Genomic DNA, 21,489 nt, shown 5'->3' with positions numbered 1-21,489 from the left:
CACTGCTTCAGACCAACATGGCTACCCACTTGAATTGGTCATTGTGTACAATAGTATTAAACAAGTGGGGGACCTGTGAGGACACATATTAAGAAATCCTGTGCCTGCCCATACCACCAGTGTTTCCTTTTCACAGGCTAGCCATGCTTGCCCTCCTGGGGGCCCCCACTGCACAATGGCAGGGGACCAGCAGGCCACTCACCTGCCAAGCTGGGGGTTAAGGAACGCCCCATCCAGCTCCACGGCTTCAGGACACCAGAGTCTTCCTATTATGCATGAGGCTGGTACTGGAGGGCCATGGATGGCACCCTCAGAGTCGCGGGCCTTTCGGGACACTTCGCTGGGCCAGGGCTGGGATTCTGGCGACGTCATGCACAATCGGGGCTGCCCTGCTCCCACCACCCCAGATTACTGACCATTCTGCATTGGAGATGATTTCCCAGTGGTTCCTAGCACTGACCTTTAATCATTTTTGGATTGTCCCCAGATGAAGAAGAGTTGGTTTTTATACCCCACTTTTCACTACCCAAGGAGTCTCAAAACGGCTTGGCATTGCCTTCCCTTCCTTTCCCCTTCCCGGTGAGGTAGGTGGGTCTGAGAGAGTTCTGACAGAACTTTGCTGTGAGAACAGCCCTAAGAGAACTGTGATTAGCCCGAGGTCATCCAGCTGGCTGCATTTGGAGGAGGGGGAAATCTATACCACACTGTATACCACACTATACCACACTGTACTCCCATGAAATGGGAAGTCATCTATACCACTATACCACACTGACTCCCATGAAATGGGAAGTTATCACCCAAGACACCACCTATCCCATGTCCCTGCCCCCAATCCTCCCAACTGGTTGCCAGGCTCAGCCGGCCAACCCTAGCCTTGCTTCTGCTTTTCCCCCAGACAAGTGCCATTCTCACTTGCTGCAACAGCCTCCATGCCACATCAAGTTATTTCCCCCCACAATACCCATGGACAGAAATTGCTGTGTTGCCTCCAGTTTTTTCATTTCATATTTTTCTGCAGACTTGAGGTTTCCCTAGAGTTTGCACAAACGTATACCTTTCCTCGAGTAGCTCCATTGTGTAGACATTAGTTAGATATATAGATAACATTTGTATAAAAGCAAGAGACAAAAGTCAAGATAATGCTTTGAAATGTGGTCTTTATAAATGAATGAATTTTTTAAATTTTCCAGGTAGATCCATTAGGTTGTGTCTTACAAGCCTTTGGAAATTTGGAATATATATATATTTGGAAGGCCTTGGCGCCGGGCCGCGGCTCCTTCTTCCCTCCCCCCCGAAGCGAGAAGCGGCCGATTAGCTCGCGGCCCGGCAAGCTTCTTATCTCGGGAGGGGAGGGAAGAGAAGCTTGCCGAGCCGCAAGCTAATCGGCCGCTTTAGCAGCCGATTTGCTGGCAGCCCAGAGGGGCCGGGAGGGGGAGCCGCGGCCGCCGGCACAGCAGCCGCCGGCAATCCGCCCTCTCCCCCCACTATGCCGCAGCGGTCGAAAGCTTGCGAACCGCTGATGTAATGTATTAAAGAGCCCCTTAACAGGGGCTGTTACCTCTGTTACTAAAGAAGATAGGAGCACTGGCTTGTGAATCATATTTCATGACATGGTGAACTCTGCAGGGCAAGCTGGTTTTTGATATGATGAAGCTATGCAGAGTCGTTACAATGTATTATCAAATTGCACATATACTGTGATTATATTTTTGATAACTTGAATTACAGTTAGCAGGTGGAAGTTTGAGCTCTGTTTTGAATGCTCCATTGCTTGGAGTCTCCTTCACTAGTACCAATTCTAGTAAAGTCTTTTTCATCTCTATCCTAATACGTAGAACTGTCCACTCACATGTCATTCTGTAGTCATACTCCATGCAGGATCTCTTTTGTGTACCTAATGAGCAATTCAATTACTAACTCTGGATGAAAAACCCATTTTACTTTGGGGGAAGAAATAACCACCTAATTGTTGTCCAGCTCTGTCCTTATGCACTTTATCTTTTTTTTTTAAACATACATAAGACTTTATTGTTTCCAGCCATAGGCCATTACAATGCAATGCAATCAATATCATATCAGTTGATATAAAAACAGTAAAAGAATTAGAACAAGTTTATCTTTTTAAAAGTATAAACATTCTTTTTAGAAGAGCCTTGTGTACTTAACAATGCACATTGGAAAGTATGTGCTTTGAATATTATTGAATGAATTATTTAATATTAAGTAAGACTTGTATGATGTTTAGTAATACCTCTTAGTGAAACTTGTAAGACTAGAAAGACATTTGTTTTCATGTAAGGTAAATGTATTTATACCTAATCAATTTGTTTTTAATAGTTGTAATATCTATTATATCTCTTTTTAAGGGAGATAAACCTACTATCTGGATTCTTTAAAAAGCTGTGTGAAGTGGTGCGAATGTGCCAGATAGTTTAGCCTTGCATTACATGTTAACTATTATACTTTTTTTTTTTAAAGAATTTTATGTTGACTGTTGAAATCATTACAATCTGCCCCCGCCCCCAGGCTAACATCACCTAGGGTAATCTAGTGGAAAACTAACGGCTGTGAGCATCAGAGTTGGGGGTCCACAAGGGAGTTCGGTTATGTTATTGATTATGCCATCAATAATCAAGAGAGCCAGTTTGGTGTAGTGGTTAGGAGTGCAGACTTCTAATCTGGCATGCTGGGTTCGATTCTGCACTCCCCCACATGCAACCAGCTGGGTGACCTTGGGTTCCCCACAGCACTGATAAAGGTGTTCTGACCGAGCAGTGATATTAGGGCTCTCTCAGCCTCACCCACCTCAAAGGGTGTCTGTTGTGGCGAGAGGAAAGGGAAGGCAGTTGTAAGCCGCTTTGAGACTCCTTCTGGTAGAGAAAAGCGGCATATAAAAACCAACTCTTCTTCTTTTTACATCATCGAGTGTAAGGGTTTTTTTAAATATCTATTTTATATTTTGTGCTTGCAAACCACCATGAGACGATTGTGCTGAGAGTGACGGTATATAAATCTAAGAATAAATAAATACATAAAATAAGCTTTATTCTGTAAATTGCAACAAAGATATTCATGGCCTATAATAGAGTTCCCTAATATGGCATCCATGGACACTCCAAGCATTTTGGAAAATGGTGGGGGCATTGTAAAGCATGGCTTGTTATTAGCCACATTCATTTAAAGGAAGGGGTTTCTACTGGTGGATCAGGAGGACTTCTAGTGGAAGGTCAGGAGGAGTGATAAGCATCTGGGCTTTTCTTAGACAATATGTGGCTCCATTCCTCCTCCTGCTGTCCTTTATCCCAGAAAATAGGAGGAGAGAGGCATTTAAGGTTCTCAGCCCCCTGCTGGAGGTGGGGGATACTCCACCCCTGGGCCCTACCCCCACTCCCACTAAGCAGTAATAAACTGATAAATCATAAGCTGAAAGAATACCGACGTGCCTGGTTGGGTTTAGAGACAGATATTGAACTGCCTTTTGGCCTGCTGATTTTCTCACTTAACTTTGCATAGACTGTAAACAGACAAAACTGTCATTTCATATTAATCTCTCCCATGGATACTGTTAATGTCTGTTTTTGCATTTACTGTTTTGAAATACTTTACTTATTCCCAGTAATTTTAACATGATAACTGCTTCACAATATTACCTTATTTGACCTAGGAGGTAACATTAGACAGTCATTCGTTAGGGAGATCATATGAACAGTTCTTCTTAGGGTGAGTTTTTTTTTTTTTTTTTTTCGGTTACCCTACCTGCTTATTTGAGCCTCTTGTGGCGCAGAGTGGTAAGGCAGCCGTCTGACAGCTTTGCCCATAAGGCTGGGAGTTCAATCCCAGCAGCCGGCTCAAGGTTGACTCAGCCTTCCATCCTTCCGAGGTTGGTAAAATGAGTACCCAGCTTGCTGGGGGGTAAATGGTAATGACTGGGGAAGGCACTGGCAAGCCACCCCGTATTGAGTCTGCCAAGAAAACGCTAGAGGGCGTCACCCCAAGGGTCAGACATGACTCGGTGCTTGCACAGGGGATACCTTTACCTTTACCTTTACCTGCTTATTTAATTACGCAGAAATGCCCATTTGGGTCCTAGGAAGGGCTTGACTGCTTTCCTCAATACTTCACGGAGATAATATACTAGCAGTCACCAAGGTGAATACATTTCTTTTGATTGTATTGCTTATTGGGATGCATTTTAGACAAGAGTCATATTTCAGTTGCCTAGGATGTAGAGTCCATTCTCTATGACGTTATAGGGCTACTGTCTCTTTCCTGCAGCTGTCAATTAATTACGGTCTTTGACATTAAAAGCTACATGTGCCTGATTGAACAGCCTCCCATAAAGCTCTGCTAAGATGCTCATTTCACTGGGGCACAGCTACAGCAGCACACACCATAGTGTGTACTCTCAGGTTTTGTTCAGGGATTTTTATTCTCTTGGTTTCATGGTTGAGAATCTTCCCCCACTTATTTGGATTCCTGGGGAGAGAAGCCGGGCTCCTGTCCTTTAAGGTTCCGAACAGTGTTCTGAAAGGCTTGGGGACTGACTGGCTGAGCATAACCCTTCTCTTAGACCAAGAAGAGCAGCTGGAGTACTGGTATACCAAATTATCCTGTCCTCTTCAGCAGTCTGCTGAAAGGTTCATTGACTAGTTTGCTCTGGAGCTGCTGTTGATAGTAACTAAGTGGGAGAAGACAGCAGCGACTTCTGAAGCAAACAATGAACTTCTCCTTTAATGAGGTGGTTTGAACCGCTGTGCTGAAACAAATGTGGGTATGGCTGCCCCTCTCACTTCTTCCTTCTCCAAAACTGCAAGGCTGGTAGGATTTGCTGTGGCAGACCTTGCAATCAGAATAGAAACCGCAAGCCGTAGAAAACAATTAATGTAAGGCAGTGCAAATATTCCAGGCTCTGCAATCTGCCAGATGTTTATACTTAAGAATTTCAGCATATACGTAAGAGCTTTCTTGGATCAGACTAGTGGTCCATCTAGTCCACCATTCTGATAATTGTCAACTAATTGCCCAGAGGGGGCCACAAGCAGAGACCAAAGGCTAAAGTCTTCCCTGATGTTGCCTCCAATCACTGGTATTCAGCTTTCCTGCCTCTGAATTTGGAGGTTCCCATAAGTTACCATGACTAGTAACCATTTATGGACCTATCCTCTATGATTCTGTTGTGTCTCCTTTTCAATCTATGCCAAATTATGGCCTTCACTATGTCCTCCAAGACAATTTTATGCTACAGAGTTATAATGGTTTCTTAGATGGGTATATATGCTTATCCTTAGAGCAAATGACTTCTGTGTTGCGAATGCTTAACCAGTACGATAATAAGCATTTTTATTAAATTAATTTAGGGGGGTTGGATCCAGTGATACATCTCTGCTGAGGTTATGGAGGCCATTCTTAGTGATTTGTGCCTCCCACTACAGACCTCCCCATTTGCTCTACTTGCTGGTCCTCTGGATTCTGTTTTCCCAGGAGCATGATGCTGGGTCACAGTAGTAGAGGAAGGTGTAAAAGTCTGATTTGGCTGGCAGAAATCCTAACACCACTGAATCTAACTCATTAGTATCAAGACACCCCCACCCCCACATCCCGTCTTCTATCAATAACCCTGTCCTGCAATTAAAGCCAGACATGTCTCTTCAAAGTAGTGCCTTGAGTCACAAGACTGGCACCAAGTGAACCAGTTGACTCAGCAAGGTACTCACCTCAGGTCTCCTGCCCAGTGGAGGTAGTTATCACAGAGGCTGGTGGTGCGGTCTCCTTCTCAGAATCTGGCAGGGTGGCCTCTGGCACTGCTGGAACATTGTCAGCAGGCATCTCGCTCCTGTGCTGGACCCTTCTTGGTTCTTCTGGTCCTCCTCAGCCACCAGCCCTGGCTCCTGGTGCTCTTTTTCTGAAGGTTCTGAGTTCAAGTCACTGGGGTGGTTAGAAGGGGTCATAACAAACCCAGGAAAGAAATAATTGTGATTTTTTTTCATTTCCATGTATTGGCAATCAAGAATGAGAAATGTGTTGAAAAGAAAACAAAACTGAATACAGAAACATTGGTAAAAAGTATTTAAAATAATGTCAAATGCTGAAAGGTTGACGAAAATATGCAAACAAAAACTCAAAAGTTCATCTGCTTTTAAGATGTAAAATGTTTGTTACCCAGATGTTCAGTATCTGTACTGGATTTGGGCTCTTCCTACCTGCTGTTATTAAATTTTAAATCCAATGTAGTCTAGTAGCAGCACTTTGAAATCTTCAGTGACATATATATATTGAGGTTTCATGCTAAATTCTCATATTCAGACTGTGAACTATTTAATCAAGCATGAGTTTGGATGGCAGGTAGTTGAGCACATTCATCCTAGAGCATTTCCCCCCCCCCAAATTGCAGTTTTAAATTAGGATCTTCAAACACCTGGCAATCAGTATTGTCAGGTCCCTTTTGGCTAGAGGTGGAAAAGGAGGGGGGATTTACTGGGAACAGCAAGGAGGCCCAACTATGAGATTGTACCACTCCTTTCTCCCTTCCAGGATGAGCTAATATCCCTCTGCCTTCTGAGGTAACAAGCTCTTTCTCACAGACACATATCCCAGGAAATATACCTCTGATTTCCCTTTACTAGCTAGGCAGCGTTCCTCTTTCTCTTCCTTTGAATGATTCACCTTACTTTTTGGCCTAATTTGGGAGTAAAGATCTGACTATCCAAATTCTCACTGCCAGATAACTGCCCTAGTTGTCCGGCTCTCAATAGCGAACTCAGCTTTCTCACTGGAGCTTCCCCTCAGAGGAGTTTTATCAGCTAAGGATCTGACAGAATCAGACTTCCCTCAGACTGAACTGTCTTCCCTTCAGCCCACAGCCCATATGATAACTCCAGCTCAGCTGTGGCTGGCCAGTCACAGGCTGGCCTCAGAGCAACCTGTAATCATAGTTCCTTCTGCCTAGTGAGACTTCTAAACATTTCACTGACTATTGCTGTTCTTTCAGCACTTGAGCCTTATTTTCTATGTGGTATCTGTCACAATTGTATGCTTGCCTGCTGAGCCTGTTCACTGTGAAGTTTGTGGCATCCCTACTTTTAATGTACATTACGGCCCTCCAGAGGTCCATGGACTACAATTCCCAGAAGCCCCTGCCAGCATTCGCTGGCAGGGGCTCCTGGGAATTGTAGTCCATGGACCTCTGGAGGGCCGCAGTTTGACTACCCCTGGTCTAAATCAACAGAAGCACTGAAGCAACTGGCATGACTGCTGTAGTCTGCCCTTTTCAGTAATGTGCTTTATAGTAGCTTTCCAACAGGTTGGCAATTTGCAGCACTATGAGTCATCTAGATATGCACATCATTCAGGAATATAGTGTTGTTTCTTTTTAAATCTAAACAACAAGCTAGAATAAAGTAATTATTTTGGTTGTTTGGCCTGAATCTTCCAGATAGGTTCTTTAAGTTCTATAAATAAATAGTTCCTCCTTAAACACATGGGTGTCTCAGGTTGTGTGTGTGTGTGTGTGTGTGTGTGTGTATATATATAACTTGATTTCCTTGAAATGACTTGATATCCTGTAGCCTATACTAGACAGACAGACAGATAGATAATATATGGTGATTGTCTACAACCTACATCATGTGATAGTCATGATAAAAGACAGACAAGCTTAAAGATATGACATGTTGCATGAATGTAATTCATAGGCATAGTTTTTGTATCAGTTTAATGAGGTAGGTGCCAAAGGATTAGGTTTTGAATCTGAAATTACAGTTTTAACACACACAAGTACGAAAGATTACAGACTGTAAGAATTGCTCTAACTCTCAGCTTCACATTGTAGCCTTTTACTAATTGTTTCTAGGGGAAGATTGGATTTTGCAATGCCAGCTGTATATCAAAGGTCACACATTACTAGAACTCATGCCTAACTCTCTGTTCAAAGTTCTCTGTACAAAGAAAATTAAATGTCAGACAGATCACTTTTTTTGTCCTTTTCAACTTTCTGGCATTACTTTGTCTAAACTGGTTAAACTTTTCTGGAGCAGAAAGTGACAGAAACATTCAGTGTTAGACATATGAAATATTGTTTTTGAAGACTATCATTTTACTGATATTTTACAGTGTTCATGGGCTGCTTTGGGTAAATTAGGTAAATTAGATTTATTAATAGAACTAGTAATTAAGCCCGCTGCAGTTTAAATACAGCGGGCGCTAGGACGGCAATGGGGGCTTGGGGGGTGGCTGTGCGGCCTGGGAGCGGTCGGGCGCGGTCTGGAGGCTTTGGATGGGCCGGGGCGAGGGCGTTGCACGTTGGCTGGGGGCTTGTGTGGATGTCTCGCCGGCCATACCTGAGGCGTCGATGGCTGTGAACGTGGCTCGTCAGCAGCAAAGAGGCGAACTGGTGGATGTCCTGGCGGTGGCGGCTCCAGCATTGCAGCGGCAGCCTGTGCTGGAGCCAGCCGCTGGCAGCAGAGGCAGTGGCCGTCCCATGGCCAGCGCCATTGGTGGCGGGACCGGTGTTGGAGGTGCGGCGGCGGGCAGCAGCACCTGGAGGCTTTACGGGCCAGCGTGGAGGTGCTGGGTGCGTGTGAAGGCGGGTGCGGCACTGGCGCGGCTGTCAGAAGGGCCAGCGCTGCGGGGGAAGGTGCCGCCGGGTCAGGGGTTGTGTCGGCGGTGGCAGGAGGCTGAGGCGCGGCGGCAATAGGTAGGGAACCGCATGGGGCAGTCGCGTGTTGGGGCGGCGGCGGCTCTTCGTGTCCGGGCGCCGAGGCAGGAAGTGTTGTGTGCAGGCGGGCTGGCGGGGTGAAAATGGTGTCGGTTTTGCGGATGCAGGCGGTTGGGGGGTGGGGCGGGAGGCGCTTCGCGTCTCCTGAGTGGTCAGTCCGGCGAGCAGGGACCATCCCAATTGGTCCCTTGGCGCCGGACTGACACTCGGAGGGGCCAATCGGCAGCCGCTTTGTGCCTGCCAATTGGGCCCTCCAGTTGTCAGTTATGAGGAAGGGGCCTATCAGCACCCTTCCTCATCACGGACAGGGCCCTCCTTAAGTGCCCTTAACCTATTATTTAATCCGCTCCGCAGGAGCGGGTTAAAGATAACTAGATTGAATTAAATTACTTATATCCCAATCACTGCAAGTGGAGCTTTCTTGCTTACCTGTTTTGACATGCAGCCTGCTGTGATCCCTGAAATATTGTCCTTGGGTAGGATTGCCAAGCCACAGGCAGTAACTCCTGGGTGCATTTAGAGGGTGGGGACTCTCACATCAACATCATGGCAGCATACTGTCATTTCATGTGAAAAATTTGTGGTATCATAGGACACTTTGGGATTACCAGAAACTCTGTGGTAAAACCATAGAGTTTTTGCAAAGCCTAGAGTGCCTATGACATCATGTCCAGGTTTCACCATGACATCATAACTGCTGCACAATGTGTGTGCTCCTTTTTCCTCATGCCAATGCTTCAGGTTTCAGCAAGCAACCCATCGGACCATATATCTGGAGACCTGACAACCCTACCCTGGGTACTTGTGGATCTTATGAAATGCAGTCAGTTGATCCACAGGAAACACACTTCATGGGACAGCATGGAAATACAACTTATGGGAAAATTGACAGAAATGCCCCTGTTTCATGAGTGCAAGTGTCCTTGTACTCACAGAAGAAAAATAGTGTAAACTTAAGACCTGGCTAGAAAGAAGGGAATTTGATAAGAAGAAGAATTGGATATAAAAAGGCATATAAAAAGGCAAGAGGGGTCAGGGGAAAAGAGGGAGGAGGCGGGTGGGAAGAAAAGAAAAAAAAAGATCCTGCCCAAAAGGGAAGGGAAGGGGGGAAAGTCCCTATCCAAACACTAGCCTCAGCTTATATGCGAGTCAATAAGGTTTTCCAGCATTTTGTGGTGAAGTTAGGTGCCTCGATTCATATGCGGGTTGGCTTATATGTGAGTATATACGGTAGTCTTTAAGGTGCCATTGCAGACTAACACAGCTATTTGGAATTATATTTTTTATAATTTATTACAATTTATTTTGTTATTGGATTTAGTGTGTAATTTTCTTCATTAGTAATTTTGTGCTAGCAGAAAATCAAGAAATACCCAAGTAGCTGCTTATACTGTCAACCTTATCCATTTGTGTTTGTGCAAGATATCATGCAGGCCATTTCAGGGCACTAGCATGCTTGGGGAGGAGAGCGCTAGGTGTTACACAAGATCTTGTACAAGAGGCATTGCATTAAGTCTGTTTATGTTTCCGCTTGTGAGCTCCTGCATTGAAACCACTGAATGTACATAGTGTTGTGCATGTTCTAGCCTTGTACTTGACTCAGGTTCCAGTTTCTGCTACTTCATGTATGCCATTCATTTGTCAGATTACTATTTTATTTATTATTTATTCATTTGTCAGATTACTATTTTATTTATTATTTATTTAAAACATTTAGTCATCATCTTACCTTTAGAAACCAAGGACTTCCGTTCATCTCTCAAATCTCTGCTTGGGAAATATCAGACTACCTTTGTAAGGTTTGGCGAGCAAAACTAAAGTGCATGTTAAATAATACTAAATATAATGCTCTCAAAGCAGGGTTGGCTCTGGCCAGTATTTGGATGGGAGACCTCCAAGGAACACTAGGGTCATGACATGGAAGCAAGCCCTGGCAAACTGCCTATAAATGTCTCTGGCCTTGAAAACCCTATGAGGTCACCATAAGTCAGCTGTGATTTGACAGCACTTTCCACCAACACAAACATTTCTATCCTGTCTTATCTTCTTTCATCCAAGTAGATTTACCTTATTTTGAATAGCAAAAAAAAAAAAGGGGGGGGGCGGAATCTTGACTGATTACTTCAACCAAGTGATCACTATGACAGATCTCATTTTAAGTACCTCTACTGCTTAAACGGTGATACAACAAAATTTGAGTCCATTAGCACCTTTAAGACTAACAAAGATTTATTCAAGGAATGAGATTTCATTTATTTATTTATTTATTATTTATTATTTATTATTTATTATTTATTATATTTATATACCGCCCTCCCCAGGGGCTCAGAGCGGTTTACATAATAACATAAGAACAATACATGGAACAGTCTATAAAACATTTGAATAATGGTACAATACTGATAACTGATAGTTGTAAGCATATAACAGTATAATGCATACTGTGTTTCGTGTGTATGCATACTCCCTCAAGTACTATCGTATATGCACGCAAAAGCTCGCCCCTTGAATAAATCTTTGTTGGTCTTAAAGGTGCTCTTGGACTCAATTTTTATTGTGCTACTTCAGACCAACACAGCTACACACTTGAATCTATCATTATACTGTGATAATTTTTATTTTTGCCAAGCAAAATGGAAAAAAATACACGTGAAATAATAATAAACATAAAGATGCAAATTTATGAAGATATACATGCTGGGCAGTTCATGGTCATTCAAATTTGTTAGCCAAAGTCAGCATTTGAAAGATTGTACTGTTATTTATATTCTAAATTAAGTTTTTATTTTCAAACATGTACTTCCTTGTTTTTCCTCCTTGTTCTACACTGTTATGTTTTTTCTCTCAGAGGTTTATGACCTTGCTGGCTATACAATAGACAGTAAAACAATTGGGCACATGAATTGCACCCAGATGCTGAAAACAGTTAATTATAATTTTTAAAGGGGTAGCTGTCTTTCTAGTCCAAAGGATTCAAAACATCTGCCTATTTTCATGCTCAAAAGCAATGGTGTTGAAAAATATTCACATATTATCTGTATTTTCAAAAGAAAACGTTCATTAATTATTCGACTGAGAAGGCTGCAGAAGGACAGAAATAGACTGTTGTGAGTTGTCTGGCACACTAGATCGAGATTTTTGAGAGGAATTGGCCTGAAGTTTGGCCTTACTCCTTGTCCAGCTATGAAGTAATTGCCTTAATGGCTGCATCTATTCTTGACTTGAACACTTGTACCATAAGCCAGAAGAAGCAGAAAGCATGAGAATTGCATCAGATGGATCAGGCAGAAGAAGCTTTCAGAGCATCTAAATATCTTTGTTGAGGCTTGGAGCTATGATTTAAAGATTCAGTGACTGGTGAGAAGAACTGAAAGAACAGATGGTTTAATGTAGCCTTTCTCAACTTTTTTTTTTACCATTAAGAAACTGTTGAAACATTCCTCAGGCTTCAGGAAACCCCAGAATATCGGTTGGGAAACATAGTTCTGTACATGCTCATCCAGGGACCCTCCCCTTCCCATTCACCCCAGGCCCATCACTGGACATTTGGGGAGGGGTGGGTGAGTCAACATGACCATATATGATCACCTAATGCATGTCTGAGATCCTCTTGTGACGCAGAGGCAGCAGTCATGCAGTCTGAAAGCTCTGCCCATGAGGCTGGGAGTTCGATCCCAGCAGCCAGCTCAGGGTTGACTCAGCCTTCCATCCTTCCGAGGTCAGTAAAATGAGTACCCAGCTTGCTGCTGGGGGGTAAACGGTGATGACTGGGGAAGGCACTGGCAAACCACCCCGTATTGAGTCTGCTATGAAAACGCTGGAGGGCGTCACCCCAAGGGTCAGACATGACTCGGTGCTTGCACAGGGGATACCTTTACCTTTAATGCATGTTTACCAAATTTTTAAAAATATAAAAAATTAATTCCCATCCATGCCTATTTTCCTGACCTACTATTTCAACTTCAAGGCAACAATTCAGCAAATAAATTAAGGCCCAAAGTCAATATCAGTGTGTAGGAACCATGAATGGTTATCCTGTGGAATTTTTTTAACATGAGGAACTGTTGAATGGGGATATATCATTGTCAGAGGAAGGCTAGCTGTGTCTGTTTGATATACTGAGAAGAAACATGACCAAACCATGTTTATGCATCATAATAATCCACATCAAGTATTCTTCATAGAGTGCTGATGAATGTGTATTGTTTAAAAAGCAATGGTATGTGGTCACTTGCACTTTTCATGGTTTCATACCCCACATGAATTGGGGAAAGGTGATCATTACTTGCCTGCATGCCTTGGAACCATAAGCAGTCCCACAGAACTATTGAGACCGCTTGCTAATGATAATAAATAATAAAAATGAGAAGCTCTATGTTAATTGAAATGTTTAGTATTGGGAGGGAAAGATATGAATATTTATGAGTGTATAACACACACACACACTTCCTACTGGAAGAAAACCTTACTTAAAGCATGAGGGCAAATATTGTAATTGACTTTATTCCAGTAAAGAAAGAACAGTGCCCAGTTTTCTAGAAATGTATCTGTGAATCGATGCCCAGAAATGGCTCAGATGTAGTTTGTAAATGTGCAGTTTCTGCAACTTGCCAAATTCTAGAAAGACTGTCCCAGCAATTTGGAATTTGCATCATGGATCCAGTTGGCTGCTACATTTATCCTTGCTGCACATAACAAAATTATTGCAAATTCCGTGGCACGCGTCTCTTATATATATCACATAATAGAAGTGCTGTTGGGTCGGTGATACCAAATATTTTATCTTTTGAACCAGAACTAGGAAGTTGGGGTTGGGAAAGAGTTGAAAATAACAGTCTCTTCTCAGAGATGGCAATACTAATACCCTATTTGAGTGAATTTAGTCATAGAAACGGAGGAATTTTAAACTTGCCCAGACCTAGGTTCTATTCAAACAGAAATACATCAGAGATGCAGAATGGATAGACTGATGCTGATATCTTCAAGGACAGACAACCTCAATCATTTAACTGTATTAAGGAAGGAAAACATATTTGTCACTGTCTGATAATTTCCCTCCTGCTCAGATAGGACCTGGGGAGCAGAACAATTTTTTTCTGTGTTCACCTTATCACTAAACTGTTGCTAAGCCCATACCTTGAATGCAAAACAGTCATGAATACTAGGTCTATGCCGTGCAACTCAGACCAAGGGTCCACACTCACGTATCTTTATTCAAGATTACGACGATATTACCAAGCCCAGGAAAAGCTGCATTTGAGGGTGTTCGAATCTTTCAATCAAAAAGGATTTTTAAACCTTAACCACAAAGAAACCAATGGAATGAAATCATAGAGGCAGGATAAGGTAAAGGTATCCCCTGTGCAAGCACCGGGTCATGTCTGACCCTTGGGGTGACGCCCTCTAGCGTTTTCATAGCAGACTCAATACGGGGTGGTTTGCCAGTGCCTTCCCCAGTCATTACCGTTTACCCCCCAGCAAGCTGGGTACTCATTTTACCGACCTCAGAAGGATGGAAGGCTGAGTCAACCTTGAGCCGCCCGCTGGGATCGAACGCCCAACCTCATGGGCAGACAGCTTCAGACAGCATGTCGCTGCCTTACCACTCTGCGCCACAAGAGGCTCATAGAGGCAGGATATATATTTTTAAATAAATATACAAAAGAAAAGGTTAGCATTAATGCTGTATCCTGTCCTGTCCTTCCTCCCTAAAACCGGTGCATTTGATACTCATCTCAAGGTCTATCATCATACCACATAGAAGACATCGGGTAACACCTGACAGCATGATGGCCCTATGATTGGCCCTCAGTGGAAGGGCCCTGTCCATTTTAAAACCAGGCTTCTCTACTAGCTATTAATTTTTTTTAAATGTAGCATCCTGAACATAGCTTACAAAGGACTGGAGACTATGCCTGCCTAAATCAAAGAGCTTACAATGGTGGATCTTCAATTCCCTTCCCTCTCCTAAAGCACTGGGCAAGGTTGCCAGCTCTGAGTTGGGAAATTCCTGTAGATTTTAAGGATAGACTCTCTGGGCCTAGTGGCTTTTTGTCCATGGAAGCCCATTGGTATAGTGATTTGATTCTCCACCCGGAGGGGCTTCAAAGCTAATATTCCTGCCCCACCACATTTCTTCTAATAATACTTCCACTGGCACTACATCAAGGACAGAGAGATATCACATGCTACCTTCCCTGTAACCCCCTCCCTTTTTTTCTTTTTCTTTTCCTTTTCCTTTTCCTTTTTGCTCATGGCAGTCCCATAGTCAGGTATCATAGACTATTGGATAGGGTTGGCAGCTTCCAGGTGGTGACTAGAGATCTCCTGGAATTATATGACTGAGATCAGTTCTCCTATAGAAGCTGCTTCGGAAATTCGTCTCTATGACATTATACCCTGCTGAAGTCCCACTTCTCCCCAAACCTAGCCCTCCCTAGGATCTACTCTTAAAAACTCACCCCCAAATTTCTAGGATTTTTCCAAACTTGGTTTGGCAACTCTATGAGCTGGGTAATCCTGCCTAGCAGCAGGAGGGCAAACAGTCCCCCAAATCAATGTTCCTTCTTCCTTCAGTTGTGCTTTCAAGCTCTCTAATGACTTAATTCAATACCCAGATTAGATCTACCATATTTGTTTATTCATATTTATTCATATTTAACGTCATTTGGTATAAACTATGTTGTGCAAAGTAACTGATGCTTTTCAGGGATTTTCAAAGATTGAACAAGAAATTTTCATGGTATCTAAATCCTGTGTAAGTTTTCTTTTATCCAACAACTTGTTCCTATGACTACAGAGAGATTGGGGGGGGGGGGAATACACAGACTGGGATGACAAGAGACAGTAGGCATGATCTTCACTAAACTCTTACTGATTTCAATAGGAGAATTAAATACCTTTTGCATTTCAGTCAGTGCTACTTAAAACATCTTAACACTACTCTGATTGTGCTTCTTAAAAACTAAATATGTTATGCATTAAATGAAGAAGATAAAATGATTTTCACTCCATTCTGGCCTTTTCTCTCAGCATGTGTCAAGGCTAAAGTTGTAAGGTTGTTAAGTGTAAAGTTCTGCATCTGGGTCAGAAAAATGCAAAGCATGCCTACTGGATGGGGGATACGCTTCTAGGTAACACTGTGTGTGAACGAGACCTTGGGGTACTTGTGGATTGTAAACTAAACATGAGCAGGCAGTGTGATGCAGCGGTAAAAAGGGCAAATGTCATTTTGGGCTGTATCAACAGGGGCATCACATCAAAATCACAAGATGTCATAGTCCCATTGTATACGGCACTGGTCAGACCACACCTGGAGTACTGTGTGCAGTTCTGGAGGCCTCACTTCAAGAAGGATGTAGATAAAATTGAAAGGGTACAGAGGAGAGTGACAAAGATGATCTGGGGCCAAGGGACCAAGCCCTATGAAGATAGGTTGAGGGACTTGGGAATGTTCAGCCTGGAGAAAAGGAGGTTGAGAGGGGACATGATAGCCCTCTTTAAGTATTTGAAAGGTTGTCACTTGGAGGAGGGCAGGATGCTGTTTCTGTTGGCTGCAGAGGAGAGGACACGCAGTAATGGGTTTAAACCACAAGTACAACGATATAGGCTAGATATCAGGGGGGGAAAATTCCACAGTCAGAGTAGTTCAGCAGTGGAATAGGCTGCCTAAGGAGGTGGTGAGCTCCCCCTCACTGGCAGTCTTCAAGCAAAGGTGGGATACACACTTTTCTTGGTTGCTTTAGGATGCTTAGGGCTGATCCTGCGTAGAACAGGGGGTTGGACTAGATGGCCTGAATGGCCCCTTCCAACTCTGATTCTATGATTCTAGGTCCATCAGACCAGCAGGTGGGGGGTGGGGGAACTTCCTGGGAGTGGGGAGGGAAGAAGAAGGAAGTAAACATGACATTGCTGTGTCTCCCAAAAGTGGCATAGACATGTCAGTGACATTGGTGGCAATGTTCTGGTTGGCAGTTAAAACCTCTATGGTAGAATTAGCTCCTTTCCATAGAGTTTTGCCTCCAAACCAGAGCATCACCCCCAATGCCACTGACATGCCTCTGTAATTTCAGGGAGAGAGAGCAACATTGTGTGTACTTCCTTCTTCTCAGACTTAGTCACTTCCCCCAATTCCTGAGAGCAATGAAATGGAGGGGGGGGAGGCTTCAAACCAGGGATCCCCCATCCCAACTGTGGAATGGCAACTGTAGTCTAGGCACTGTCTAAACGGGCAGTTGTTTCCCTTCCTTTTATGTAGCCTTGCCCTCCTGTAGCCTTAATGCTCCATCAGTCAACCTGATTGAAAAAATGTCAGATTTTCTTTTCAAATGTAAAATGTTTTTAAAATCACTTTCACATTGTTTAAAAATTCTGATGCTCCCCTCCTCCATTTTTGGGGTTTTGCCAGAAGCTTCGGCTGGTTGCCGCCTTGTGGGAGGAGAGGAGGGGAGATCCTCATCTTAGCTCTCCTCCTCCTGGTCACTGCATTATCGGGACTCCATCAGGGTGGCCAGTAGGTGGCTCAAAGCTAGTCCAAGACTTCCTTCTGGATCACTTTTCCTCCTCCTGGTCGCTGACTCCTCTCTGTCACTCTTACTAGTTTCCTTATCTTCTTTTCTATCTCTCTTTCCTGCTCATTCTCACCCACCATGTTGTGCTGTCTCCATTCCCTTTTATTCCCTTCCTCATCCTCGGCTGTCTTTCCTCTCCCCTGCAGCTGGCCCCTCCAGCCGTCCATCCCCCTTCTATGCCCCTACATTGGCTTTGCCCGCCCATCCTCCCCATATCCCTCTTAAATGGAGGAGGGCTCTTCCCCCCACCCCTGATTTCGGATCTGCCATCAGTGTTTTTGTGCCCACTGCTTGACTCACTGGGAGCCCATGCAGAGGTTGGAAGACATCGATGCCCGACTATTAAGATCCCTTGCTAAAAATGTATGCTCACCTCGATATTGGGATGTTCCCATATCATATAAAACCATCCCAGTATACCGCCAAACATTGGCTGTATACTCTTTAAGAAGAGCATATCTGCTAGCATTTTTAAATATCTTCCCCTCAAATGTAACTCATGGCAGATTTCACCAAATTCCTGCTTCTAAGAGACTGTTTGTATGGACGTAATGTTCCAAACTCACTTTTTCATATACTTATTGAATGTTCTAGGATTATTCAACTGCGCCATCCTTTAGTGGGGTACTTGAAGAAAATTAGACTATTCTGTGTGGATGAGAGGCATTTGATCAATGTCATATTAAGCAATAAGGACCCTACATTTATTGTGATGGTAGCCAAGATCTTATTGACTATTCTAAATCATACTCATGATTTCATGAATTCTTTAAATATTTAAATGTCTATTTTTCACTCTCTATGTTGTGTGTATAAGCCTATAAAGGTACTCTGATTCTGGGAGCCCTTAGCTGTCAGTGGCTCACTCCCTCCATGCTGTGCCGAGGTTGCTGCTGTGGTGTGAGGAGGAGGGCGGGGATTGCTGAGGAGCCCTCCTGGGCATGCTTGGGAGCAGCGGGAGTGAGCCAGGGGCAGGGAGGGAGTCTGGGTTGGCTCCCCCAGGGTCTGTGGCTGGACAAAATTACACAGAAACTGTTGCAGAATGTGCTTGACATATTACAAATTTTCCAGTAGGGATTAATTTCCCTCAAGACCTGAACCTTGGTATGTTTTCCCATAAACTCTCATTCTTCTCAAGAGATACCATAAGAATATAGTTAGGAAGGGTGCTGATTTTTCCCCAGTCATCTCTAGTGCTGTACACCAGTGGTCCTCAACCACCGGTTTGAGGTCCAGTGACGGACCGCAAGAGCCTCGGCAGTGGGCCGCGGCTCCCTCTCCCCCCCCCCCCGCAGCGAGAAGCAAGCAAATTGGCTGACGAAGCGGCCAGTTAGCTTGCGGCCTGGCAAGCTTCTTGCTGTGGGAGGTTGGGGAGAGGGAAGCATGGCCGCCCACACGGGAGCCGGGGCAGTGAAGTTCCCAGTGTGGAAATAGTCCTTCTTCTCCTCTTTTTCATGTCATTAATCAACATCCTATGCGATACCTAATATTATTAGATATAGAAATCTAATAATAAAAAATCTATGCATCAGTTCAGTCTCAGATGCCAGGGCAAAGAGTTCTATTAGCTTTTTAAGTTATAAACTAATTTTCCATGTAGGGATTTTTTTGGGTGTGGATGGGTTATATTCAGCTATTCAGTCTTCCACTGTTTAGTATCCAAGAATTATGCCTTAGTACTATATATTCCCAATAGCACCACCATTTATTTTAGTTATATATTGTGGTAACTATATCATACAGACCACTACCACTAATTGTGGTAACTATATCATACAGACATGGAGTTGAGGATATGCCAGTCATTTGTGGTTATTTTGGATACCTCAAACCAGGATCTGAAACCAAGATCTGAAATTGGTTTATTACTCACAGTCTTAACTATGGTTTTTGTGTTATATATGAATGCAGAGCCCAGGTGGAATCCTGGCTTACGCCTGGTTTTGTGTCCCACCACTCCTTCGGGTAGAGAAAAGAAGCATATAAGAACCAATTCTTCTTCTTCTTCTTCTTCTTCTTCCCTTTCCTACCTATAGACACTCGTGGAACAAACAACCTGAAAATGTGACCTGTCTTACCTTTCTGTGCTTTCCAGTAGCTGTCACTCTGATCATGTCCTTGGCTTCTGGTCTGCTAGACAAAAGTTGGGCAGAGACAAGCCAAAGATTAGTGAGGACCATCAGAAACCCACCAGCCAGTAGTTGCAGGACTTCACTCTTAACCTGATGCCACAGTGTAGGCCAGGATAACACCCTTTCTCAGTGCGGGAGAGCATTGGAAAGCACAATCATTGAAACTTACATTGGTGGGGACAAACTAAGATTAAGGGATCATCTGTAGGTGAATTGGTTTCACAGATTAAAATAAGACATGGTGGCTTTGCAGTGCATCTGAATAGGCTCTTTCCTTGTCATTTGGCATTGGTGTATGACTAATAGTATTAATACATCAAGACAGAAAAATGCCACAATGGGACAGAGTGAATAGTGGGTTCTGAATGCACTTATTTAGTGGTATGTTTTCCAAGTCCAAACAAACATTTAGGCAACAAATCAGAGGGTTTAACACATGATGATGTTCTAAATTTTACTCCCAATTCTCTTGAAGTGTCACCTTAGCTATCAAGTCAAGATAATGTTAACAGGTGTTACTATCTTACAATTCTTCCTTGTCAGCTGTTACGGTTTGGTTGTGTTATTAGCAACTGCCAAGAGGGTATTATTGATCTGTTGAGACATCTGTTCTACTTACATCCATTTGCCTATTCTCTCCTGATGGATGGTTTGCTTATCCCGTAGCCCTGTCTTACAAACCAGGCCTCTGCAGATGGGAAATAAACACTGTTACAAAAAGGAAAGCCTAGACTTCATAGCTTTTATTTAGACAGGAATAAGCATTATTTGAATGGATGATGGCACCTCTGTGTAAATGCTTTGGAAAAATGAAAGCATCAAAATAACTCATGCATCGCTTAAAGTAAAGATTCATTGAGTCCTTTCTGGGAGAAAAGCAAACTGTAAATATTTTAAATAAGTAAAAGTGAAAGTTCTTCTCCCCAAACTGAGGAAATACTTTAATATATAATGACACATAAAGATTACTTAGGTAGGATGCTGTTAGCTTTTTATAATAAAAAAGCAGACTTAACAAAATACCTTTGTATTTCTTAGAGATTTCTACACTAATATAATAATAATAATAATAATTTTATTTATTTATTTATTTATTCAATTTATTGCCCATCTCTCCCCGAAGGCTCAAGGAGAGTAACAATGTCAGAATAAAACCCCAATAAAGCCCCTTAAAAACCGACATAAAAAGAGTAAATACATTACATTCAAAAAATCCCATAGGGATAAAGATGCTGTGGCAAAACACCTGATAATACCAGGCCTAGTAATCCTCTCAATAATACATCTTGGAGGAGAAGGGTGATAGAGGGTGCAGGTGGCATTCACTGCTGCCACTCCTGCAGGGAGGGCCGCAGTCTTCCTTGCTGCCTGTCCTCAACCAAAGACCTGGTGGCAGAGCTCTGTTTTGTAGGCCCCACAGCTCCTCCGGAAGCTCATTCCACCAGGTCAGGGCCAGGACCGAAAAGGCCCTGGCCCTGGTTGAGGCCAGGCATGCCTCCCTGGGGGCAGAAATAACCAATAGATTAGTTAGTACCCACAGAACGTAAGGCCCTGCGGGGGGTCGTAGGGTGACAGGCAGTCCCTCAGATATGCTGGGCCCAGACTGCGTATGGCCTTAAAGGTCAAAAACAAAACCTTGAACCAGATTCTGATGACAACTGATAACCAATGCAGCTGCCTCAGAACTGACTAGATATGGGCCCTCCATGGTGTTCCTGTGAGGACCCTAGCAGCTACAATCTGCACCAGGTGCAATTTCCAGATAAAGCCAAAGGCAAGCCTGCATAGAGCAAGTTACAGAAATCTATTTTGTGTTTATTCTTTATTCTTTGTATTGTTATAAAGGTAAAGGTATCCCCTGTGCAAGCACCGAGTCATGTCTGACCCATGAGGTGATGCCCTCTAGCGTTTTCATGGCAGACTCAATACAGGGCGGTTTGCCAGTGCCTTCCCCAGTCATTACCGTTTACCCCCCAGTAAGCTGGGTATCATTTTACCGACCTCGGAAGGATGGAAGGCTGAGTCAACCTTGAGCCGGCTGCTGGGATTGAACTCCTAGCCTCATGGGCAG

The 21,489-nt window shown here is 43.5% G+C and overlaps 1 protein-coding gene and 1 long non-coding RNA gene across 12 annotated transcripts in view; one reads left to right on the top strand and one right to left on the bottom strand.

The window, feature by feature from the left end:
* The window catches only part of DLGAP2 (DLG associated protein 2), a 578,727-nt gene that overhangs the window by 282,947 nt on the left and 274,291 nt on the right, over positions 1–21,489 (top strand). The window lies entirely within an intron of this gene.
* LOC143844816 (uncharacterized) lies at positions 5,844–20,212 on the bottom strand. The gene is made up of 3 exons (XR_013234158.1): positions 20,038–20,212; positions 19,365–19,419; positions 5,844–5,928 (listed from the first exon to the last, which is right to left on the bottom strand). It is a non-coding gene; the product is annotated as an uncharacterized LOC143844816 (long non-coding RNA).

The sequence above is a fragment of the Paroedura picta genome, chromosome 1, assembly GCF_049243985.1.
Source record: "Paroedura picta isolate Pp20150507F chromosome 1, Ppicta_v3.0, whole genome shotgun sequence".
NCBI classification, from domain to species: Eukaryota; Metazoa; Chordata; class Lepidosauria; order Squamata; family Gekkonidae; genus Paroedura; species Paroedura picta.
The sequence above is the reverse complement of the archived record's forward strand: the minus strand, read 5'-3'. Positions and strand labels throughout refer to the sequence as shown.